This window comes from Triticum aestivum, chromosome 7D (assembly GCF_018294505.1).
Source record: "Triticum aestivum cultivar Chinese Spring chromosome 7D, IWGSC CS RefSeq v2.1, whole genome shotgun sequence".
Classification (NCBI taxonomy): Eukaryota; Viridiplantae; Streptophyta; class Magnoliopsida; order Poales; family Poaceae; genus Triticum; species Triticum aestivum.
The window spans coordinates 182,752,247-182,778,707 of record NC_057814.1 but is presented as its reverse complement, the minus strand read 5'-3'; the positions used below and the strand labels follow the sequence as shown (position 1 = coordinate 182,778,707).

At 45.9% G+C, this 26,461-nt stretch overlaps 1 long non-coding RNA gene and 1 pseudogene across 5 annotated transcripts; one reads left to right on the top strand and one right to left on the bottom strand.

Moving 5' to 3' along the window:
- Positions 1-1,222: 1,222 nt before the first annotated feature.
- On the bottom strand, positions 1,223-7,086 carry LOC123166005 (uncharacterized). Of its 5 annotated transcripts, none has more exons than XR_006483324.1 (5): positions 6,603-7,086; positions 6,439-6,491; positions 6,108-6,165; positions 1,962-5,692; positions 1,223-1,684 (listed from the first exon to the last, which is right to left on the bottom strand). It is a non-coding gene; the product is annotated as an uncharacterized lncRNA (long non-coding RNA). The 5 variants fall into 5 exon arrangements; XR_006483325.1 differs by having other exon boundaries at positions 6,439-6,533; positions 6,633-7,086; XR_006483323.1 differs by lacking the exon at positions 6,108-6,165 and having other exon boundaries at positions 6,439-6,533; positions 6,633-7,086.
- A 7,411-nt stretch (positions 7,087-14,497) lies between these two features.
- On the top strand, positions 14,498-17,366 carry LOC123171026 (UDP-glycosyltransferase 92A1-like; annotated as a pseudogene).
- The last annotated feature ends 9,095 nt before the right edge of the window (positions 17,367-26,461 follow it).

Genomic DNA, 26,461 nt, shown 5'->3' with positions numbered 1-26,461 from the left:
GACCAGGCCCGGATCAAGAATGCAGATTTATAAAGCCTACGCACCCGGGCCGCGTTATCCTGGCGGTTGGCTCAGGCCAGTGTACCTCGAGATGTGCAGCAGTTAGTACCTTTTATCTGAACCCATTACCGCGGCAGACATGTAGAGCATCTCCAGCCGTTGGCCCCCCCAGGAGGGGCTAAAAATCGCCCCCTGAGGCGCACCGGCGCTAAACCGCGCGTTGGGGGCGTGATGCCCCCCAGTCGCGGCACCCACGTTTTTTTTTAAACTTAAATACGGCGCAAACACAGCTTAAATTTAACGCAAACATCAGTGAGTTCGTTCAAATTTAAACATATTTAAAAAAACTACTAGGGGCTGCTCCGCGCCGTCTCATCGCCGCTCCTCGCCGCCCGCCGCCCGTCCTTGCAGTTCTACATGCCGAGGAGGCTGTAGAACCGCGTGTAGTCGCCGCCGCCTCCGCCGCTGCCGTCCCTGCTGCATCCCTCCCCTGGAGACGGCGAGAGGAGGCGAGGGAGGAAGGGGGAGAAATGGGCGCGTCGGCGATGGAGGATCTGTGAGTGTCTCCGGTGCACTGGTGGTCGGCTTATATAGGCGGAGGCGCCGCGTAGTACGCGTGGCCGGCGCGTTACGCGTGGCGGGCGAGGGGACGCACGTCGCCAGGCCTTCACTGCGCCGCCCGTGAGGCATCAATGGAGGCTGACCGGCGCGGCAACGCGCGCAGCTTTGGCATTGATTCACCGCGGGGAACGAGACGATGAGGACGACGAAGCGGCGAGAAGAGAGTCGAGTCGCTAGCAAGGGGGACCCGCGGCTCTTCGCGCCAAACACAATTTGCCCGGCGCCCCCGGTTCAGGTTGGGTCCTCTGGCGCCAATTTCGGCCCGAGCCGGCGAAAACTGGGCCCTTGGGGGCGCGACTGGGCCGTTTTTTTTACGCCGGCGGCCGAAAAATCGCCTGGGGGCGCGGCTGGAGATGCTCTTACGGTTCACGGTGTAGTAGACGCGCATGTAGGTTCCAAACGAGCATAGGCTCTGCACGTTTGTTCTCTTGTCCCAATAGAATATGGACCCGCACCCATGACTCTCACCAACACAACTCCAACGCAACTCTGTTCATTCTCACTAGATCAGGGCCACGCCTTAGCGCGAGGGTGCCGGTCCCAACAATATGGTCAAGCAAATAATGATCATTTAGTAAGAAGCATAGTTTTAACACACGTATTGAACAGGACAACAAAGCAAGACATTATCAAGCTCAACATCGTCATGAAATTATAAACACTCAGTTAGTTCATTAGACCACAAAAGCTAATAACTACGACATTAAGTTCAATACTAAGAGCACGAACACGAGAGAGGAAGTACTAATAGCAGGAACATAATAAGAAAGCAAAAGCCAGGCATACTGACGGTAGAGGCGGTCAAACTACAAAGCCATGGCTATTAGGCATACTAATTAATTAGTAGCTCTGTCCAACTGCTTTGTCGGTCAACTTCATAGGTGCGCTTAGATGATCAACCGCGTGGCCTTGGTGTGAAAGCAACTGGCGCAAGCACATCATGCTCTTGTGCCTGAGACCGTCTTTTTGTTTGCATAATCTCAGCCAATGTGGGAAACTAAAGCATGATGACACGAACTTCAGAAGCTGTCGTGTACTCAAAGATAACTTGAATTCGATGGTTCTACAAAACAGATAAAAATAAAGATCATTATTCTATGGATAAGTTAGGAAAAGGGCACAAATAACAAACATCTACTTCGGGTTAGCTAGTGTTAATAAACCATTAAAGATTACTGAGTGTACAAAAAATGATGTGCGGTTAGACTATCGATACTCTTAAGCCTATATAACCTAGGTGTACGTCATCCCTTTCTCTACAAAATACAATTTAGCGGTCCTTTATTGTTATTTTTGAATCAAGAAAGCAATGGAATGATAAATGGATACATTGAACTTACACGAAGGGCCGCCAGATATCTCAAAGAAAAGATTGCTGATGTGAACATGTCTATGCCACAACCTGTGGATATTTATTTGAGTAGATGTCACTAATTTCAAACGTTAATATCTGGTATAGGGGAAATTCATGTATGTGATAAAAATGTGGTGGCAGAACTGAATTATACAATAAAGGCATATGCATATATGAAACAAAATCTCTGTCTGTTGTCCAAATATACGAAATCTGCTTATAATCTTGATCCAGAGCAGCCAGTAGGTCTCTAAGCTGCTTTTTTTTTAAGGAAGATAACCAAAAAGACTAATAATGATTGTAGCTACATCCTTAATCTGTGAAGTGATACACATAGCCAAAGGCCCTTGAAGATCACATGGCTAAGGAGCATGTCAATATCAGCTTTTATGCAAGTAGAAGCAGCACACTTCATTGACACTGCACTATGATAGCAGTATGTATACATTGTGTAGATACCATTACTGAAGTATAGTGATAAGAAAAGAAACATGATTACTGCACATTATTTATTCCTAATTTATTATATTTGAAGAAGCCCCACAGAAAAAATAGATAAGTTGTAAAGATCACCATGTATGTTGACATGTTCACTAAATCTTGAACTATAGTCAGTTAATAATTTAAAAGCATTATCTCAGGGGCTTGAACTAAGAAAAAAAATGAAGAACCACATATTAACTACATGGGCGGATTCACAAGAATCACAACATATATATAGCAGCAACTCTTATAGATCCTTCCTAATACAGACAATAGAAATATTTTGGAGAGGGTATTGAAGATAAAATTAAATTTATTTGGTTCCTAACCATTTACGTGTGGTTAAATGATGTATTCAACGGCCATGAGAATAATGCAGGGAATTTAAGGATACAGAGCTATACATGGAATTTAAGGATAAAGAGTTACTTGTCTGCTGAGTGGGTTCAGAGCGACGAACGTGAATGGTGTCAAGGAGGTCAATAGTCACACTGCCAGATCACTGCAGTTCCATTGCTCGACACCATAATCGACGGTGGCGTCCTCTACTGGTTTGATTCAAACTATCAATGGTATGCCTCCTTCCCTGTATAAACATCTCGGGATAAATTCATCTACAGGGTCAAAAACAGATGCTGGATTAACACGCATTCAGAACCTGGAACCAAGGAAATTTTTGCGCAACTGTGGAGTAAGCAAGTTGAATGTACATGCCATCTACAGTTAAATGTATATCATAATGCGTTTTCAAGCCGACGCATCAAAAGAACAGTGCATTGAATGCCATCTACAACAAATAGTTAGAAATTAATCACCAGGAAAAGAATAATCAGGAGAGGACAAAGCAACCTCGAAAAGAAAAACTACCAACAGATATATGAAAGAGAGACAGATTACATGCAATTAGCATGATGCGGGTAGTGTATGGATATACGCCCCCTCTCCCTACACGAAATTATTTATTATTCGGGCGAAAGCACTATTCCAAGAATAAGAAATCGACTATCTCGTTTTATGATTATACCAAAAGGTTATGCACAGACGAAGGCAGCTGAACCCAAAGCAAACAAAAAAGGCACCACACTACAAAATATAAGACCATGATGGTACACAGATATCTCAAAAGGACCCAGCAGAGGCTAAGGGTAAACGATATTCTGTGTTTCAATAGTACATTCTACAACTTTATCTTCAGTAAGTATTTTTAGCAATTCTCTTAATGTACATGAGACAGAACATCATATGGTTGTCCATGAGTAACATATGAACTGCTACCTTTTTGGATAACAAAAAATCAGCAGGCCACAATTCAGAAGAGTGAACTGGGAGGACTATTGCAATTGCTATATCGGAATCCTATATCCAAGAAGAATAGTGGGCACCAAGATTATTGGAAGAACACGTCAGCAATGAAAAAGGTACTAAAAGGATTTATAATATCACTCGGTCGCTGTCTATATGGTCGTATCATAGTTCTGGTTACCTTGCTAACATTTAAAATAAAAAGTGTGTAGTAGATAACCCACTAATCATGCATAAGACATAAACTGCTCAATAAACAGAGGTATGAAATACTTAGACCATCACTCGAATTGCTTCAGAGTCATAAGGGATGATACATTATGTATGTGCCTGATATCTGAATCTTAGAATAGCAGGTACACTTCCTTTTATCTATTTGGAGTGCCAAAATAGTAGGAATTTGTTAACTGGAAATCATATGAAGTTACATCATGAAATTTATTATAAGCATTCTCTCTTGCAGAAGCGAGTGGCAAAACGTAATGGAATACCAATTTCAAACCCAGTAAGGTTTAAAAAGTGTATGTCTGGTAACTAATACAATAGATTGCTAAAGAAAGAGATCAATTGTTAAAAGACTCGACAGTAAAAAGAAGCAGAGCACATGGCCATTTGAGGAATGATAGTACGTCTAATGGGAGCCATTATTCAGTCTTTTCTCTAGCCGCCAGCCTAATTGTATGTCCGTTGAAACCATTTTCAAAAAATAAAGGCTTTGTCAGACTCAAAAGAACATGACGTTACTACCAGCTAATACATGACCATGAGATCTTGTATCATAGCCGTATTGTGATCTGGTCCTAAATATTGCCATTTTATATTATGAACCATGAAATCTAAACTTTTCGTCTTGTAACAGAGCAAGCACAAGCATGCTCTTGCCGTCTGCGGACTTATAGCAAATCCGGTGCCTTACATGAAACAGTCCAAGAACCATATTTCAGATTGCACAACTAAAAGCAGAGAACCATGTAGCAAAGTAACAGTATCAATACATGGAAACAAGCAGAACAGATGATAGGTGGGTATAAAGTGAAGGTTGGTACCTGAGAGTCATGGAAACCAGCAGAAAAGAGGGTTCAACTCTAAATCCAAAATCACAAATTCACTTGCAAACTACCACACAACAAATCCAGAACTATTTCCCACAGTTTATCTTAACCAGATTAAATCAAGGACCAACAACAAACAATAAAACATCAGGAACAACTTATATGCAATAAAGGTATGAGAGAGAAGAAATGTCCACATAAGACGCTATAAATAACTGAAGCATAAATAAGCAACACTTTTAAATACAAATAAAAAGGGTTCAAGGTTCATTGCATAGTGGGCTCAGATTCGTCTTTCCTCGATCATATAACCTACCCCCATCATCTCTTATCGCCAGATCAATCTGTTTATACAGTGGAGCTACCCTGGTTATCACTCTACAAGAATGACCATCCAAGGGCAGAACAACAAGTATCACAGGATCAAAAACGATTCTAGAGACAAGAGGGAGGATCCAACTTGATACCCACAGGTGCCTCGATTGCTCAAAGGCACACTTATTTCAGCCAAGGTTAATCACCATCGCCCTAGCACAAGTACAACATATCAATTTAGCATAGCTATACGACCAGGGCATCAACTCAGTGGGCGTCGGGGTTGCGCCTGAACGCCGTCCAACCGGCGAGGAACCGCCTACTACACCGCACATCCATGCCGTCGCGGGAGAACGGGGGATGGGGGCGCGAGTGCGAGGGAGAGGCGGGGGTGACAAATCCAGCCAGCAGCTGCACGAGCACGTGAGTATCGCAAGATGCATTTCATAAGTTGGGAATGGAAGCAAACATCATATTCGTACGTACGTGCATTCCTTTATGAGCACTCCACATCTACAAATTTTTTTCCAAAACGAGAGTTCAGCAAGCTACCACCTTCAGCCTCCTAATTTGTCAGAGAACAACATTTGTTAGTTTTGAGAAACCAGGAAAAACAAAGAAACATTAGGCACATCTGAATAAACATGTCAACAAAATGAGTGATATAGATAGAAAAACAGCAAAACAAAATTATGTAAAAAGAAACACTGGTAGATCAATATGTATTTCTGAAACTGATATATTATGTTGATAACATGTTTATTTTCTATCCAAGGCTTGATTGTAGCATGAAATTACACCATGGTAAATTTTGAGAAAGACCAAGCTTCAGTTTCAGGCTTTAACCACTTGGTCACAAATTTCAGGAAAAGGAAAGACGACAGCCCAACGGTCACGAGATGAATTGTGCCTGCTAGTTCAGAAACACCAATACACCTAAACGGAGGATTTTACTTCCTAAGCCGGTGATGCAACTTTACCGGTGCCAATGGCCCACACTGGTTCGTGCGCGACGACAATGTTGGTCCAGTCCTCAATCTTGTATGCAAATAAAACGATCATCTTAGCCTACACATTTCAGGTGACAAGATATTCTATACAAAATCTGCGCGCATTGGTCGCGGAAAACAGGAATTATAAAATAATTGCAATGATCTGAGTGTTTTTTCCACAAAATTGGTGATAGTGTAATATTGTAGGTTTGTCTTCCAATAGCAGTATTTCATGGTTTGGTTGTTTACTGTATTTGCAGATGAAAAGGCACCTGATTTATGAGCACATGATATGATACGAAAAGATACTGCAGCATACCTCACTTGATTGTCCCAACAAGCTCCTCCTTTCAGAGTACCTTCCTCGGGCTGCTGGTGGTGGCCACGGAGCAATTAGAGTGAGGGGAGAAAGAACTGCCAGAGGGACATGTACAGAGAGGTTGAGCAGAATATACACGTACATGAAACTGAGAGGAGATTTACCAGATTTAGAGCTGCAAGTTTTCCTCGTACGTCTGGGAGCGGAGAGGTGGGAGAGGGAGGTGGAGGCGAGGCGTGCCAGCCGGGATCTCGATCCAACTCCGGCCGTCCAGCCCTATCGTCGCGGCGAGACCACCCCGCCCCAGTGCGCCTACCTCCTCCTATCCTCCCTCAGCATCTTCTCTTCTGCAGGGACGCATCCATGGGGATCGAGAGATTGGGGCAACGAGCAGCCGGCCGCCGGAGGCGAGGTCCAGCTCCACCACCAAAACCCTAGCGAGGGAAATCGATGGACACCGGCGACGCCTCTCTCTCTGGTCGCTTCCTTCACAGCGCCATCCGGTAGGTGGCGGCGATGGCATGGCGGCGGCGGACGGGGAGGATGTTTTCTGGCGGCGGATGGCGAAGAACGCAGGCGGCGGCTCGCGAGCGCGAGAGAGAGATGTGCGGGAGAGAGAGAGATCGATTGGGGAGGAGGCAGCGAATCTGAGATGAGCACGTGTTGACCTAAGACGGGAAATGACGAAAATACCCTCGGCGGGGCAGCGAAATTACAGGCGGTGGCACACTGGAGGGCATAGAACGGTCTACTATTCATTGTAGCAGTAACTTTTTTTGATCCAGCGGCTGATATCGACCAAGAGCGAGATCGAACGGTCCATAACGCATCAAAAAATCGATCCGACGGCCGAGAGTCGCTAAGCTCTGAGAAGCCTCATGTTCTCCCAACTAACATAGTAGTCTGATCTGATGCCACAGGTTCTATGGAGGAGGGCCCAGGCGGCGTTCCCATGGCGACGGAGCCCGGCCGCGTCAACAGTACTGCAGAAAAGATTTTGCTATCTGCCTCCTTCAGATGGACCCTGCAGAAAAGATACTGAAGACGTGAAAAACTATCAGATTTGCACACAAACTAGAGATAGCGGTCAAGGGAGAACGACGAAAACATAAATCCCAACGGCGAGATGGCTCTGCCAGATCAAGCAACATAAATTTACCTGGATGCTCCAAAGGCTCCGCCTGCGCCGGAGATTACAAACAGCGGTGCGCGTCCAGGTCCCCGGCCGGCGACCCAGATGAGCGGCTGCTTCCCCTCCTGCTCCCTATCCGGCAATTGAAGCACTCCTTCAGATCCGTTTCTTGTATGCTCCATCAAATGGATCCGCCGGCGGCGCCGCCGAGCATGCTACTCGCGAGAGCGGTACGCCCATACCGGGGTCGCCTGCAATGTTGTACCTGTTTTCCCTTGTGCAAAATGTCCACACGCATTTGGCCTCATCTGATGTGCGCGGCTCACAGATGGAACAGTACCCTAGTCTGGCACGAGCAATGCTACATCTACGAACGAGTTAACGAAAGGCTACGTAATTAGCCACATAACAGATTGTGATTGGGATGAGGGAAGGAGGGGCCCACCCCACTTAAAATCGGGGGGCGAAGAGAATTATCGAAGGGAAGTTTATACAGCCTTTCGTAACTTGTTTCGTAGGTGTAGCATTGCTCGGTCTGGCATATAGGCCGATTACGGTCGCTTACCCTGTAATCACCTGTGAGAAAAGCATGCACGGGCATCTTACAGACTTGCGTGGCACATATCTCTATGTGTGGACGCCCAGGATAGCAGGACCACGGTGCGTAAGCTCTGTTGAATGTTTTCGCTCGGATCAACGTTTCCCCGGCTTTCGCAACCATGACTCGAGTTTGATCCAACTTGGTGCTTGGGAGGCTCGCAGCCGCTAGGGAATTTATAAGCCCCGCCTCACAGATTGCGTCCGAATATGGCGCTTCTGAGCGTGCTGAAGCACGCAACGTTATACTGAGAGACAAAACAATAAGTCGTTGTGCGAAATAAAACAAATAAAAAAGAGGGCTCAACCTCAAGTACTCTAGACATGCAACATTAGGGCCTAGTAGTTCTTTTGGGCTGCGGCTTGTGCAGAGGCGGCTTCTCGGGAGCTGCTCAGAGATACTCCCTCCGGTCCTTTTTACTTCGCGTATTAGATTTTTGTCAAGTCAAACATTGCAAAGTTTGATCAAATTTATAAAAAAGGTATATTAATATCTACAATACTATAAATATATATAATTTGAAACTACAATTTATAACAAATCGAACAATATTTATTTGGTATTGTGAATGTTGATACTTGTTTCTATATGTTTGGTCAAAGTAGAGATACTTTGGTTTCGGACAAAACTTATATGCAGACTAAAAAGGTCCGGAGGGAGTACGAAAAAGTTTTTTTACCGGTGGCTGAAGGTAGGTGGAGAATCGATCACAAACGTTGCTTTGAGATTGGTATGGCTGGTAGACCCTCACTATACTTTTGTTTCTCTCTTTTAGCAATAAGCATCTTATACAAACAGATATACAGGGTTGGATGGGGTCCACAGCAGTAGCTTTTGTCAGGTGGCAGTGAGAGAGAGAGAGAGAGAGCAGATGAACGAGCTACATGCACACACTAAATACTTACACTTTATTTTCCATGCCACATTTTAAAAGGTTGATAACTTTTGAACTAAATATCCAGTTTTTAAATATTTTATATTTTTAATTTAGGGCGACAAGACCTTTAAAACAAGATCAATCTTGGATGCACTTTGGCTAGTTCGAATTTTACCGTTTCACTCATTTCAGAGAAAGCATTTCAGCCAGTTTCACATTTCACTAGTTTCGGAAAACCTTCCAGTCAGTTTCACATACTAGAGTCAGAGGACACATTACAATCATTTACAGAAGATAGATTTCACTCATTTTAGAAAACCCATTACACTCATTTACGAAAAATAGATTTCATTCATTCAGAAAACACATTACACTCACTCAATTGAAAATAATATGTTTCACTTGTTTCAAAAACCTTGTCCACTCATTACAAAGGATATATTTCAAAACTAATTTCACTACTCGCTTGCAAAACTGATATTTCACTCATAAAAAATTGATTTCAATAAATATATTTCACCACATTTCTTATAAAATAGGTTTATTTCACATATTTCTTACGAAATAGGCTTGTTCGTGCTATTTCTTTTGAAATAGGTTTATTTTGAATATTTGTTTACTCATCCTCACAAATTTAGTTTTTCAGTTTCAGTAAACTTATTTCACTAAAAAACACATTTCACTCATTTCAGAAAACACATTACACTCATTCAATTGAAATACTATATTTCACTTGTTTCAAAAAAACCTTTTTCGCTCATTAAAAAGATATATTTCAAAAGTAATTTCACTGTGCGCTTGTGAAACTGATATTTCACTCATATAAAAATTGATTTCAATCATTTCAATAAACATATTTCACCTGTTTAAATATATCTCACTCAAAAAGTCTATTGAAATACTATATTTGTGAAATACTATATTTCATCCATTACAAAACTAATTTCAAAATTATTTTAGCTCATTTCAAAATAAGAATTTCACTCAATGCAAGTTTAGCTCATTTCAAAATACTAATTTCACTAAAATCAAAAACAGATTTCCCACACCGAATTAATAGATTGAACGAAATAAGTGAATTCGACGTTGAAATTTAAACATATTTCAAATATATCCAAGAATTGTCTTGTTGTAAAGGTCTTGATCCTAGGAGTTCAAATAAAAAAAGTTTTGAAAATAAAACTATAGATTAAAAGATATGCATGATTGAAAATGTCAAAGCGAAAACAAAATGCATGCGTGCTTCATAGGTACTTGTGTGTCAGCAAGAGATGATCAGCGCATGCATGTGTCCTTCATCTGACACATGGTAGGTCCTAGTGCATGAAATACATTACATGCAAATCTGGAGAAACGAGTGAAATACATCTACCATATATGAATGCTTGATGTGGTGTCATGTGCTCATTGGCTAGGTGGTTGCCGGTAGATCCCGGCACGGGTAGAAAAAGCTTTGCGCTCAGAGATATTGCAGTGGAAATAAGCTCCTAAGAAAGAATAATGCTACATCTACGAATAGGTTATGAAGGCCTACGTAACCTTTCAAATAAAATCATCTTGGCCCCCTGATTTTTCAGCAGGGGTGGGCCCCAGCTTCTAATCCCGACCCATTAATCACCTCCACATCAGATTTTACATGAAACCCTCACGTAACCTTTCGTACGTGTAGCATTGTCCCCTCAGGAAATTGCGGTCCAGTTCTTTTCGGCTTATGTCGCTTTAGTTTGTTTTCATCGGTTTTTGACAGGAAGTACCCTTGAGCTCGTGTATGGTGTAACATTGATCCCTATTTTTTGCTGCTCTTCGCATGTGATGTACAGACATTGAAACATCACACTAGCCTTTGTCGAAAACTACAATCTGCAACAGCACTACTATAAGTTGAAAATAGTACTAGCTTGTAAATGTACAAGTGCACAATTAGCTCCTTTGAAAATTACAATCAGCTATCCGCAAAAAAAAATTACGATCAGCAAGTACACTATTACAGTTCAAAATTACAACCTTCAAAACAGACTAGTCCAAGTTGAAAACTACAACCTGTAAAATTTCAGTAGCATCTCCTCCTAACATCATGCTGCTGCTTAAGGGCATCTCTAACCGATCCTCTATCTGGCATTAGCGGAGGATAAAATTGGTTATCCTCCACTGATCGGTACCTAACCGAACTCCTACCGCTGTTACACGAGGCGCCTAACCGAACTCCTACCGCTGTTACAGGAGGCACCTAATTCGGTTAGAGACAACAATTTTTTAGATGGGCAAATATACTCCTCTAAATGATACTTGGACGTATCCTCCTCTAAATTATAGGGGGGTCAATTAGAGATACCCTAAGCATGCCCGATCTTGCGAGGTCAATGAGTTTTGGCCGACAAGTCTCATTCATAGCTTCCCCAAGCTCTTTGTCAAGGTGCTCACTAGAGATGACCAGGTTTGTGGGCACGCACTAGAGTGCTTTCATCCAAGGGTGGTGTTTGCATGATAACTTCATGATGGTCCAAAGCACAACAGGGAAATTGCACAGCTCTAGCACGACTGCGGTTATGCTCCAGCTAGACATAAGCAAGGCATTCGTCACGTGGATTGGGCCTTCTTGCTCCAAGTTCTCAAGAGGCTAGGCTTTGGATATAGGATGATTGCATGGACGTGTAGCTTGTTGGCTTCGACCTTCACACGAGTCTTGATGAAAGGGACACCAGGGGAGATCATCTTCAATAAGAGAGGCTTGCGGCAGGAGGGCTGATACGTCTCCAACATATCTACTTTCTAAATAATTTTGCTTTTGTTTTGACTCTAACTAGCATGATTTGAATGAAACTAATCTGGACTGACACTATCTTCAACCGAACTACATTGGTGTTGTTTTCGTGAAGAAATAAAAAGTTCTCGGAATCAGACGGAATTTTATGGATGATTGTTTTGGAATATATAAAAAATACTAGCACAAAGATCTACCCGAGGGGGGCACCAGAGAGCCACAAGATCAGGGAGCGCACTCCCCCCACCATCTGAGCTTGTGGGCCCTTGAGGCTCGGTTTGCCCTAAACCCAAGTCCATAAGTACCGTCTTCCCAAGAAAAAAATTAGAGAGAAAGTTCCATCATGTTTTACGATACAGAGCCGCCGTCACCTCATGTTCTTCATCGGGAGGCCTGGTCTGGAGTCCGTTCGGGGCTCTGGAGAGGGGAATTCATCGTTGTCGTCATCAACAACCTCATGATTCTCACCACTAGGAGTGAGATTTCATCGTATGCATATTGGAGGTAGATGGATATGGATGAGATTCATCATGTAATCGAGTCAATTTTTGAGGGCTTGATCCCTAGTTTCCACCATGTTCTAAGATTGATGTTGCTATGATTTTTCTACACTTAATGCTTTTCGCTAGGGCCCGAGTGCCATGATTTCAGATCTGACACTATTATGTTTTGATGAATGTATTTGTTCTTGACCCTACCAGCAACTTATTTGCACATCTAATTGTTCTGAACCGTAGACCCCCAAGTCAACAATAATTGAAACTCTCTGAGGATGACTGTAATTTGAGGATTTTATGTATTCACTGTTTGTTAATGCTTTCTTCTGGTTCTCTATTAAAAGGAGCGCCTTAATTACCCTTAGTTTCTATTAGGACCCCGCTGCCACGGGAGGATAGGACAAAACATGGCATGCAAGTTCTTACTCCAAGCATGTACGACTATATACGGAATACATGGCTACATATGTCCATGCCTACGCTTTTCATAATATTTTCTTTGCTCAAGTTACTATTGTTGTTGTTGTTTCATTGCTACAAAACTGCTACGGTTACTATTACTACTGTTACCACTGTTGTCCAAATTATCATATTATTGTGCCACTAATACATTGCTGCAAGGAAGTGACTTCTCATATGTGGTTGAATTGACAACTCAACTGATAAGGCTTATAAATATTTTTTGGCTCCCTTTGTGTCGAATCAATAAATTTGGATGAAATACTACCCGCGAAGACTTTTGCGATCCTCTATACTTATGGATCATCAAGCACCCATTGTCACTGTTGTTCGTTATAGTGATGGATGGGCTGCACTTCATGTTGCGAAAGGCGGCGGACATTGGGCTTCTTCAGACGCTTGCACGCTTAGGGTTGCACTATCGGGCATCCATTTATGCCGCCGACATGGTCACCTTCATTGAACCCGAAGGAGGGAGTTTGCTCACCTACGTCGTGATCGTGCAAGACTTTAGAAAGTCTTCCGGCCTACGGACCAATGTGGAAAAATGTGTGGCTCATTTCATATATCGTTCACCAGGACAAATGGGAGGCTGCTCATCAACCTCTCACTTTCCCATTACTCCCCTTCCCGTGCAAGTATTTGGGCCTTCCCCTTGTGCTGCAAAAGCCAACTATTGCTCAGCTTCAACCTCTTGTGGATAAAGTTGTTGACAAGCTACCGGATGGCGAGCATCTATGCTCTGTCATGGTGGTCATTTGACTCTGGTGAAGACCACTTTGTCTGCCTTGCCAGTTCATGCTATGCTAGCATTGGACCTACCGGTTAATACCATCATAGGGGTGGAGAAGATTTTTCGTGGGTTCTTATGGTGTGCCCTAAGAACGTGCGAGGCGATCATTGTGTGGTGGCCTGGGAGAAGGTCTGCGGCCCCAAGGCCCCAAGGAGCGAGGTGGGCTTGGCATAACAAATCTCAGGATCCTCAATGCCGCTCTTCGGGCCGATGGCCCTAGCTTCAGTGCACCATCCCTGAGAAGCCAAGGAAGGACTTCAACATTCAGGTGCCAAAGCTCTGCCTCGCTCTCTTCCGCGCTGCCACTAAGACTAAGCTTGGCGATGGAGCCACCACTCTTTACTAGGCAGACAAGTGGCTTTAGGAAGGCAGAATTAGTGAGTTTGCTCCCAACCTCTTCTTTGTCGTGGGCAAGCGTGCGACTAAGACAAGAACGATGGACAGTCCAGCGGGTGATTGGTGGGAGGATGTGAATCCAAACATGGGTCTAGCGGCCCTAGACAAGTTTCTTCACCTAGGGGATCAAGTGATCAACATCACACTTACGGAAAGGGTTGAGGACAAACTTCTTTGGGCTTGAGAGCCCAGTGGTTGCTTCTCGGCCAGGTCTGCATACTCGGCGTTGTTCAGTGGAGTTGTGCTTAACATTAGTGCCACACCGATCTAGCAATCCAGGGTTCCTGTGTCTTGCAAGTTCTTTGGTTGGCTGGTGGCCCGGAATCAGTGTTGTATCGCAAAAAGATTGGAGAGACGTGGTTTGCCTAGCCCTTTCGTGTGCCCCCTCTACGATTAGTAACTGGAGATAATCCAACATATGTTACTAGCGTGCGTCTTCTCTCGCGAAGCGTGGGAGTTGTGCTGGCGGTTTGGGAGAAAAATGATTGGATGTCGAACTCGAGCACTAACTTCATCGGAGGAGTAGGACATACCGTGGCGACGAGGATGACGTGGAGGGGCTTTGTGCCGGTGGTGGTGACGTTGTGGGGTCAGGACAACGACACAACTAAGGGGGACGGTGCGGATGAGGCAGGAGAGAGGACTTGAAGAGGGCATGTCGGGCTAGGATAGGGACGATTTGAAGGGATTTGGGTGGGCCAGGTCTGTCAGATCCGATGTGAAGGACGCACTTTCATGACTTCTCATATGTGATTTGAAAGGATTGTTGAAACCCGGACGTGTAAGGCCGGTTTGAGGGTGTTCGTTGGATGACATTTTTATGACCAGACATTTATTGGGCAGACGATACGAGGTGTCGAGTGTAGATGCTCTTGTTACTATATTGCCACCTTGATACCCGCTGGCTTTATATATAAATTCAGCTATGCCTCTTGTTTCTTAAATAAAAGGAAAAAAAGCACACACTAAACAAAACACGGACGGCAGCGGAATCATTTTATTCCATTTGCTAGCTGCGGGATCATAGTCTATTTGGTGGTCCCTTGATTAATCACTTCCTTTCACACGTCGACAGTTTGAAAAGTCCACTGGTAAGGTGTCAAAAAGGTCCATATATTTGGGTACCGTACATGTCAACTTCACACTTACCGCTCCTATAACAATGGCCAGCACCAAACACGTCTTTCTTCCCGTTCCCGGCCCAAGGCCACCTCGGGGCATTCATGTCCCTCGCCGAACTCCTCCACCGCGCCATCCGGTCCGCCGCCGTAACTCTGGTCTCCACCCCTCGAAACGTCGCCGCCCTCTCCGCCACGGCGCCGCCATGGCTTGCCTTCCACTCGCTCCCCTTCAACCCAGCCGACCACGGCCTGCCGGCCCAGGCCGAGTCCGCCGACGCCCTCCCCGTCGGGTTTCCCTTGGTCACCCTCTTCGAAGCTTTCGAGGCTCTGCAGCCCGCGTTCGACGGCTACGTGGCCAAGGATGACGCCGTCGTCTCCATCGTCTCCGACCTGTTCGTCGCGTGGACCGCCAGCGTCGCGCGGAGGAACGGGTGCTCCCACGCCTTCTTCGCCTCATGTGGCGCGTTCGGCACGGCCATCCTGCGCTCACTGTGGGAGAACGTGCCGCTCTCGGTCACCCCCACCAGCAGTGGCGGAGCCAGGATTGACTGACGCCCCAGGCGAGAAACTTAAGAGCTAAAAACCACCTCTAAAAAACTCTAGTTTCAAGGCATGCAAAAGTGAATCTATGTTGCATAACTAATAAGAAACTAAACATAATATTCAGTGGCAAAATTTGTTCCATGATGGGTCAACTAATAAATTAAGACAAATCAGAGGACAATATGTAGCATACATATAGATCAGTACCGCAAAAATTTGGAGCAAGTAGATTAGCTGGATCGGTTGTAATGACCCATTGGCCAGTTTCTACTACCTCACTAAATAAATTTGGAAGAATGACTAACATAGGAAGTACTGTGTAGAAGACATGCTCCTATTTGATAAAAGCGAACCCATTCAAATTAGTCAAAATTGGACTATGCTACCATGTTCCATCTTTATCTAAAAGTGCATTACAGTAAATCATTATCAGTATTTCTCATAATCGATGAATGTCTGCTTGTGAACTATTGGCCTATTTGTGAACTACTCTCTTCGTCCCAAAATAAGTGACTCAACTTTGTACTAGCTTTAGCCCGTTGGTCTGTTTGTGAACTATTTCTCAAAATCGATGAACTTTTTTGAGGTTTATGAACTTTTGTCTGAATATCGATGAATGTCTTTAAATTTACGATTTTATGAAAGTAAAATAATAAATGATAAATAAATAGCGCGGCCATACTAGTTCATGTACTGTTACGCAATGAAAATCACAGGTGCCCAATCAGTGTGGTGGTCAGCTAAGCTAGAATGAGCATTTCCTTTCCTAGCGACTAGCGATGCAGGTTCGATTCCTGCGCTGCCTGGGGCCTGTCTCCGCCCATGCCCACCGGGCACGTACCCGTGCCTGGGTTCCCCGGCAAGATCTTCCACAAGACGCAGGTATCCGAGGTCATGCTCCGCGCGGACGGCGAGGACCGGGCGTCGGCTTTCTGTCACCGGCAGATAGCTCACAGCCACGCGACGGACGGGGTGCTCATCAACACCGTGGAGGAGTTCGAGCCAACGGGGCTGGGCATGCTACAGAGCAGCCTGCGCGTCCCGGTTTGGCCCATCGGGCCTCTCATCCGCGTCGCCGGCGCAAGACTGGCCGTCTCCGCCGACAAAGCGCACGACGGCACGGTAAGCTGGCTGGACACGCAGCCGTCGGCCTCGGTGTTGTACGTGTCGTTCGGGTCCCAGAACTCCATCCGGCAAGCGCAGATGGCGGTGCTGGCAAGGGCGCTGGAGCACACCGGACGACCGTTCATCTGGGCTATCCGGCCGCCTGTGGGCTCGCCGTCGCGGTCAGCGAGTGGCTGCCGGAAGGATTCGAGAAGAGAGCGCGTGACAAGAACAGAGGGCTCGTCGTCCGTGGATGGGCTCCGCGGGTTAGGATCCTCGCCCATCGCTCCACGTGCGCGTTCCTCTCGCACTGCGGGTGGAACTCGGTGCTGGAGAGCCTTCTGCACGGCGTGCCGCTCCTCGGATGGCCGCTCGCCGCCGACCAGTTCTACAACGTGGAGATGTTGGAGAGGGAGTGCGGCGTGTGCGTGGAGGTGGCGAGGGGGAACAGAGAGGACGCCGCGCCGTCTGAGATTGACAGGGTGACGGAGCTGGTCGAGACGGTGATGGGACAGACGTCCAAGGCGGCGAAGATGCGGAGACGGATGAAGTACATCGGCGAGTTGATGAGAGGCGCAGCTACAGACGACGGTGGGTCATTGAAGAAGGCGCTCGAGGGCTTCGTGGGAGCAACGAGGATGCATTGAAGATGGCATGGGTGGGGAACATGGGCTCACATGACAAAGGGGCAATGTTAGACTTACGTAAGACTAAGACTACCCATAGTGGGAGTAACATAGATGGTAACATCACACATCTCTAGGCAAAACAGATGATGTGGCGAGTAATTAATGAGGAAAGAGAGGCATGCGGTAACATAGCTAGTTACTGTAACATCACATATACCAAGACAAGATGAGTTTACAACCTAATAAATGAAGGGCTAGTTTGGAAGCAAAGTTTCTAAAGAACTATGGTAATTGAAAACCACAGTATTCCCATGAGTGGGCAAAGAATACTGCAGTTTCCTAAAACTATTGTTTTTCTCAGTTTTACATGTGTTTGGCTAGTGCTGATTTATCAAAGTTTTGACCGAGTTATTCAAAAGGGAATACAAATCCTAGGAGCGTGTTGCCATTATATGTCTATACGTGCATGTATTCTTTTGTGCCGTTGTTTACACTGAATCGGCTAGCTAGCATATATAGCCTGCTGCTAACGAGTGGTTTTCTCTAGAAGGATCAATCGATCTAATCAGTGCGCTACTCGCCCGAAATAAATTGGCAGCCAAGGACTCGATGGAGGAATAGCCTGAATCGGCTATAACCAAGAGATATAATAATATGGGTGCGTCTATATGTCATCTAGACGTGAGATAATATCTCACATCTAAGTATGACATCAGCACTTTTATGGTCTTTTTTATTTGTTTGTTTGTTTGTTTTTGTGTGTGTTGGGCCTGTTAGTTTGTCGGAAGACTTCCTTTCCCCCGGCTGATAAAATGCACGCGTCAGCCATAGGCTGCCAACCACACGTATGCTGATGAGGCCCACTACCACGTCCTATCCTCTTTTCTAAAGCCAGCCCATCCGCCGCTTGCTCCATATTGCGCTGCACGCACAATTTGTTCTCCCGGCTATGGTCACTGTTATTTTTAGCTTACGATACGCTCATTGGTGTAATCCCATCGACTTTGTTACTTTTCTGGTGGGAGTACTACTGGCTACTAGTACTAGTTCCCCGCAAAAAAAAAAAAGGCTACTAGTACTAGTCACTGTACACAACAAGATACTACGCCTGTTTTACTTTTTATTACTTACAAAAGAAGACACAAATAAGCACACTCAGAAAATATTATTGTGTATTTTGCAATGCCGTTTGAGCGTCGCTGCTTCAAGCGAGACGCGCACCATCGCAAAAAAATATTATGTTGTATTTATGTAATATTTTTGTCAAATTGAGAACATTTCTTGAAAATGTGACTTTTTATTGAGACGGCAAATTTGAAATTGAGATATGTTTCTGTAAAAATGAGAACAAATTTTAAAAATTGAGAAACATTTTTTGGAAAGAAGAAATACTTTTACAAACTTCTACACATTTTATGAAAACATGGACATTTTTTGAAAAATGTGTAGACTTTTTAAAAAAATTGACATTTTTAGAAATTTGCAAACAATATTTGGAAACGTAAACATTGTATAAAACATTTTGTAACTGTCTTAAAAAAATACATACATTTTTGAACTTGCGAACATTTTTTGAAAAACATGAACACATTTTGAAATTTTCAATTTTTTGATAAACTCGACCAATTTTTGAAAATGGAAAAACTTATGAATTTTGGAACATGTTTTGAACATTGTGAATTTACCCAAAAGGGAAAAGATTCAGAAAAATAAAAATAAAATAAAAATGAAAAAATGAGATCGACTTTTCAAAGTAGAAAAATTAAATTGAGAGGAAAACCTATGAAGAAGAAATGATAAAAATGTCGGGCCTCTGTTGGAAGTCGTGGGTGGAGTTGCAGTTGGGATTAAAAAAGCTCGGACCCCGGTTGTAAGTCGAGAGTGGACTTGCAACTCTGACAAACAAGTTTGGGCCCCTAGTTGCGAGCCTAGGGTGGACTTGCAACTGCGACAAAAAAATGTCGGAACCCTAATTGCGAGTTGAGGATGAACTTGCAACTTGGACAAAAAAGGTTGGGCCTCAATTGCGAGTCGAGGGTTGTGACGCCCCCGATTTGACCGTACACTAATCATGGACGCAAATGTGTACGATCAAGATCAGGGACTCACGGGAAGATATCACAACACAACTCTAAAACATAAATAAGTCATACAAGCATCATAATACAAGCCAGGGGTCTCGAGGGCTCGAATACAAGTGCTCGATCATAGACGAGTCAGCGGAAGCAACAATATCTGAGTACAGACACAAGTTAAACAAGTTTGCCTTAAGAAGGCTAGCACAAACTGGGATACAGATCGAACGAGGCGCAGGCCTCCTGCCTGGGATCCTCCTAACTACTCCTGGTCGTCGTCAGCGGCCTGCACGTAGTAGTAGGCACCTCCAGTGTCGTAGGAGTCGTCGTCGACGGTGGCGTCTGGCTCCTGGGCTCCAGCATCTGGTTGCGGCAACCAGGTAGAAAGGAAAGGGGGAAAAAGAGGGAGAAAGGCAACCGTGAGTACTCATCCAAAGTACTCGCAAGCAAGGAGCTACACTACATATGCATGGGTATATGTGTAAAGGGGCATATCAGTGGACTGAACTGCAGAATGCCAGAATAGGAGGGGGATAGCTAATCCTGTCGAAGACTACGCTTCTGGCCATCTCCATCTTGCAGCATGTAGAAGAGAGTAGATTGAAGTCCTCCAAGTAGCATCGCATAGCATAAATCCTACCCGGCGATCCCCTCCTCGTCGCCCTGTTAGAGAGCGATCACCGGGTTGTATCTGGCACTTGGAAGGGTGTATTTTATTCAGTATCCGGTTCTAGTTGTCATAAGGTCAAGGTACAACTCCGGGTCGTCCTGTTACCGAAGATCACGGCTATTCGAATAGATTAACTTCCCTGCAGGGGTGCACCACATAACCCAACACGCTTGATCCCATTCGGCCGGACACACTTTCCTGGGTCATGCCCGGCCTCGGAAGATCAACACGTCGCAGCCCTACCTAAGCACAACAGAGCGGTCAGCACGCCGGTCTAATCCTAAGCGCACAGGGGTCTGGGCCCATCGCCCATAGCACACCTGCACGTTGCGAATGCGGCCGCGAGCAGACCTAGCAACCCACACGATCACGGCGGTTACGTCAAAGCGGTCCAACACGGCGCGCGCCACTCAGTCGCTGACGTCACGAAGGCTTCGGCTGATACCACGACGCCGGGATACCCATAACTACTCCCGCGTAGATGGTTAGTGCGTATAGACCAAAAGGCCAGACTCAGATCAAATACCCAGAACTCGTTAAGCGTGTTATATTTAAATAACCGCGAACGCCGACCAGGGCCAGGCCCACCTCTCTCCTGGGTGGTCTCAACCTGCCCTGTCGCTCCGCCACAAAGATCCACTTGCGGGTACTCCTACGAGCCGACCCGACTTTAGTCACCACATGTGTCATGTATAAAGTATATAGTATAAACCGTGATCACCTCCCGAGTGATCACGGCCCGATAGTATAGCATGGCAGACGGACAAGGATGTAGGGCCACTGGTGGAATACTAGCATCCTGTACTAAGCAGGTAGGATTGCGGTAAAGGTAACAATAGTAGTAGCAATGACAGGCTATGCATAAGAATAGGATTAACGGAAAGCGGTAACATTACTACACTACTCTAATGAAGGCAGTATAGAGAAGAGTAGGCGATATCTGGTGATCAAGGAGGGGCTTGCCTGGTTGCTCTGGCAAGAAGGAAGGGTCGTCAACACCGTAGTCGTACTGGGTAGCAGCGGTGTCGGTCTCGGTGTCTAGCAAGAGAAGAGGGGGAAGAAACAATAAATATAATGCAAACATATGCATGACGATGCATGACAAAGAAAACGCGGTGTTAGGTGTGCCCTAACGTGGTAAGGGGTGATACCGACGAAGGGGGAAAACATCCGGGAAAGTGTCCCCGGTGTTTCGCGTTTTCGGGCAAAGGTACCGGAGGGAGAAAGTTGCGAGTTCGATAGGTTAGGGAGGTGTGGCGGACGAACGGGCTGCGCATCCGGATTCGTCTCGTCGTTCTGAGCAACTTTCATGTTGAAAATATTTTAATCCAAGTTACGGATTAAAAGATATGATTTTCTAAAGATTTTATTAATTTATGGAATTTAATTAATTATTTAATTTAATTCGAAAATGGATTTATGACATCAGCATGATGTCATGCTGATGTCAGCAGTCAACAGGGGTTGACTGGGTCAAACTGTCGCGTGGGTCCAGTGGGACCCACGTGTCATACTCTGTTAGGTTAATTAGGGTTTAATTAAACTAATTCTGTTTAATTAAACTAACAGGTTAATTAGATTAATTCATTAGGATTAATTAATTTAATTAATTTAATTAATTAATTAATTTAATTATTATTTATTTATTATTACTATTTTTTAAACGTTTTAGGGGTTGGCCCCATTTGTAAGCGGGCCAGGGGGTTTCGGGCCCAGGGGTCAGCGGCCCAGGGGCGCGGGGCCCCACCTGGCAGTGGCCCAGGGAGAGCCCTAGCGGGCGATCGGGCACGGGACTCGGGCGCGGTTGCAGGCGCCCGACGGGGGCGAGCCCGGGCGCGGCCAGCGGCACGGCGCCGGCGAGGCAAAGCGCGCCGCGGCGGGGCGTGGGCGACGGGCGCCCGTAGCCTGCCCGGGGCAGGGCGGGGCCGTGGCCATGGCGGGGGGGGTGGTTGCCGCAGCGGGGCACGAGGGCCACGGCGGGCGAAGGCGGGGCGAGCGCAGTGGCCGGACGCGGCCACGGCGGGCGCGTGCGGGCACGCACCGGCGGGGCGTGGGGAAGAGGAGAAGGAGGGGGGTCCTCACCGGGGGGGGCGGGGTCTGGGCAGTGAGCGCGGGGAGGAGCGACGGGGACGACCGGCGCAGGGGAGGAGGGGGAAGGAGGCCGGCGGGGGAGTGCTCCGGCGACGGCGTCCAACGGGGCGGTCGGCGACGGGGCCGGGGCGGCGGCGTCGGTGGTCTCCTCCCGATCCAGATCGGGGAGGCAGAGGAGGGAGATTTTTCGGGGGGAGTGGGGGCTGTCGGTGGAGTGGGTGGGGGGTTGGTGAGTGGATAAGGGGGGGAGTGGGTGGCCGGCTGGGCCTGGTGGGTTGGCCCAGTTGGGCTGGCCAGCTGGGCCATAGATGGCCCAGTGGGGGGGGTTTCTTCCTCTTTTTTTGTTTGCTTTCTCTTTTTTTATCTTCTTTCTTTTACTTATTTTCTTTTCTGTTTTAATTCAATTTAAATTATTTAGGCATTTTATAAAAATGTGTTTACTACACCATATTTACTTATGCAAAATATGGCACCTCCCAAACATTTTTGTTTTAAATTTTGAAAAACTTTTATCGTTGACTTTAATTTTGAATTTGAATTTTGAAACGGTTTGACCTAACGGTAGATTAGCAATAGTAACTGTGGTGACGTGGCACCATTAGCGTGGGATTACTGTAGCTTGATTATCCGGGCGTTACAAGGGTGGACTTGCAACTGGGGCAAATAAGGTCATATTCCAGTTGCAAGTCGATGGTGGACTTGCAACTAAAAAAAGTTTGGGACTAGTTGTGAGTTGAGTGTGGACTTGCAACTGCGACAAAAAAAGGTCGGGCCCCAGTTACGAGTTGAAGATGGACTTGCAATTGGGAAAAAAAAGTCGGGCCCCAGGTATGAGTCGACGGTGGGATTGCAACTGGGAAAAAAGGTCGGTCCCGAGTCGAGGGTGGACTTGCAACTGGAAGAAAGAAAAGTCAGGCCCCAGCTGTGAGTCGAGTGTGGACTTGCAACTGGGACAAAAAAAGTCAGGCCCTAGTTGCAAGTCGAGAGTGGACTTGCAACTGGGACATAAAATGTCGGGCCCAAGTTACGAGTTGAAGGTATACTTGCAACTGGGACAAAAAAGGATGGGCCCTAGTTGCGAGTCGAGAGTGGACTTGCAACAAAAAAGGTCTGGCCCTAGTTGCAAGTTGAGGGCGGACTTGCAAGTGGGACAACTACCCAAAATTACTATACCATTTTATGAGTCGAGTATGGACCTACGACTGGGACAATAACAAAGTACGAGCCGAGTTGCGAGTCGAGCATGGAGTCGCAACTGGGATAAAAAATAAAAACACATGCCCAGTTGCAAGTCGAGGGGCACTTGCAACTGGGATAACTACGAGCCCATTTGCGAGTCGAGGGTGGACTTACAACTGGGGCAACTATCAAACTATGAGCCCAATTGCGAGTCAATGATCAACTTGCAACTGGTTTGGAATAAAGTATGAGCCCAATCGTGAGTCATGGGTGGACTTGTAACTGGGATGGAAAATACACATGCTTTAGTTGCTAGTCGAGGGTGGGCTTGCAACTCAGACAACTACAAGCCCGGTTACAAGTCGAGGTGGATTTGCAACTGGGACAACTACAAAAATTACAAGTCTGGTTACGAGTCAAGGGCTGACTTACAACTAGGATGAAACAAACTATAGACCCAGTTACAAGTCAAGGAGATGGTCGTACACATTTCTATCGCTGCATCTAGAAAAGAGCTTAGGCCCCAGTTACAACTAGGACTAAAAAAGCATGCGCCCCAGTTGCGAGTCAAGGGTGGACTTGCAACACTGATAAGAAAGGTTGGGCCCTAGTTGCGAGTCGAGGATGGACTTGCAACTGGGACAAAAAAGGTCAGACTCCAGTTGCGAGTCGAGGGTGGATTTGCGACTGGTACAAAAAAGGTCAAACCCTAGTTGCGAGTCAAGGGTGAAATTGCAACTGGGACTAAAAATGTTTGGGCCCCAGTTGCGAGTCAAGGGTGGACTTGCAACTCAAATAAGAAAGGTTGGGCCCTAGTTGCGAGTCGAGGGTGGACTTGCAAATGGGACAAAAAAAGGTCAGACGCCAGTTGCGAGTTGAGGGTGCATTTGCAACTGGGACAAAAAAAGGTCAGGTACTAGTTGCGAGTAGAGGGTGGACTTCAGCTGGGACTAAAAAAAGCTCGGGCCCAGTTGTGAGTCGAGGGTGGACTTGCAACTCCAACAAGAAAGGTTGGGCCGCAGTTGCGAGTCGAGGGTGAACCTGCAACTCGAACAAAAAAGGTTGGACCCTAATTGCGAGTTAAGAGTGGACTTGCAACTGGGTCAAAGAAAAGGTCGGTCCCCAGTTGTGAGTCGAGAGTGAACTTGCAAATGAGAGAGAAAAAATTGGCCACAGTTATGAGCCATAATGAACTTGCAACTGGGACAATACACATCGGGCCCCAGTTGCGGGCGCATAACAAATATGATAACAGGAGAGACAACGAACATGGCATCATGTCTCTTCCGCTTCTATAGAAAAAGGTCAATAAAAAATGGCAAAATAATCCCCCAAAAAATGACCATGGAAAAACAAAGCAGAGGCAAACAATGGGCCTAAAACCCGGTTGACAAACTGGACACGACGACGTATAACACGCTCAACAAAACACAATGTGGGGTCGAATTTGCGCACAGATTACCACGAATAGATCGGACAAACCACACCAAAATTGAAATCTGATTGAAAAAATGTTCAAATATTTAAAAATATTCATGAATTTAAAAAACATAAATTCAAATAAGTGTTCACAAATTAAAAATTCAGGAATTTTAGTAGGTTTTTGCACACTTCAAAAAATGTTTGTGTCCTAAAAAATACCATGAATTAGAAAAATGGAAAAGGAGAAATGAAAAGGAGAAGAACGACAAAAAGAAAAAAAATAGCTCAAACAAAGGGAAGAGAGAAAAGGAGAGAAAGTGCCAAATAGGGAGTTAGAGCAGAGGCAACCACCGGATTCTTCGTATATAGCGTCCGTTGATGCTTCTATTCTCTACAATGCAGAAAAAAACAAAGCAATGTCTCACCATATCAAGCTGACAAAAAAGGAACAAACCAACAGCTCTAAAATTAAATGTGAGATAATTATTTCACATCTAGGGGCTAGTTTGGCTACACAGTTTTTCCAAAACCGTAGTAAGTGAAAACCTCAGTATTCAAATGTGTGGGCAATGGATACTTCCATTTTTAAAAACCACGGTTTTTCTCAGTTTTAGCAAAACTATGAAGATGTTTGGCAAATGCAGTATTCCTCACTTTTCCTGGTTTAACTGTTGCATTCATCGTCTAGCTGAACTGAACTCAGCTGCACTGAAGGACAAGAAGTTACAATGATCAATCAGGCTGTGTGTAGGGCCATTCACACAATCAATTGGCTAGCTAGCTTAGCATGCCGTGTATCGGGAAGTCGGGATCAATCAATCAACTCCCCATTCTAAGAGCATCTACAGCCAGTTGGCAAATACGGCCCCTCAAGCGTCCGTGGACACGCCCGGGCACGTCCGCGTGCACTCATCGGGCACCCCTCATATTTGCCACTTTGCATCCGCATATCGCATATTCGGCGCCTTATATCCATACTAGAGATGCAAATGTTGATCTATCCTACGTGATCAAATGACGGACAACAAAAATCGGCTGCAGAGAAACACAAGATAGGGTGCAAATGGACATTAACATACTTCACCACCATCCAAAAGATCATAGTTCGTCCCTGGACAAGTTCATAAACTTCTACAACTAAAAACGATATAAACATTGAGGAGGAGAGGGGGGGATCACCACTTCCTCGCCGGACCTTTATCCTTCCAGTCGCTGATGCAGCTGTAGGCGTCCGCGGCTGTTGGAGGGTCTTGGTCCTCAGACGAGGAGGTGCAGTTGTCGCCGCCTTCAGAGTCGGAGTTGAAAAGGACGATGAGCCCCTTCATCCGATGGACCGCCCTGTCCTGCTCCCAGCGCTGGCCGCGTAGAGGAGCGGGAAGGAGACGACGCGGGGCCGATGCGGACTGTGTTGTCCTTATGTCGCTGCGCACGGGCCGGGAGGATCCAGCTCCAGCGTCCGCGCCGCGCCGGCCGGGAGCTGCGGCGATGCTCCAGATCCGGAGTTGCCGCAGGTATCCACCTTGGACCGCTCCAGCGCAATGCGGAGGGCCATCTCCTCCTCGTAGTCGAGCTCCGAGTTAGACTCGCTGCCGGAGCTGCTCATCGTGGTGGATGGGATCGGGAAGGGAGAGGGAGAGGAGTGGATGGAGCGAGAGAGAGGGACAGAGTGAGCTAGG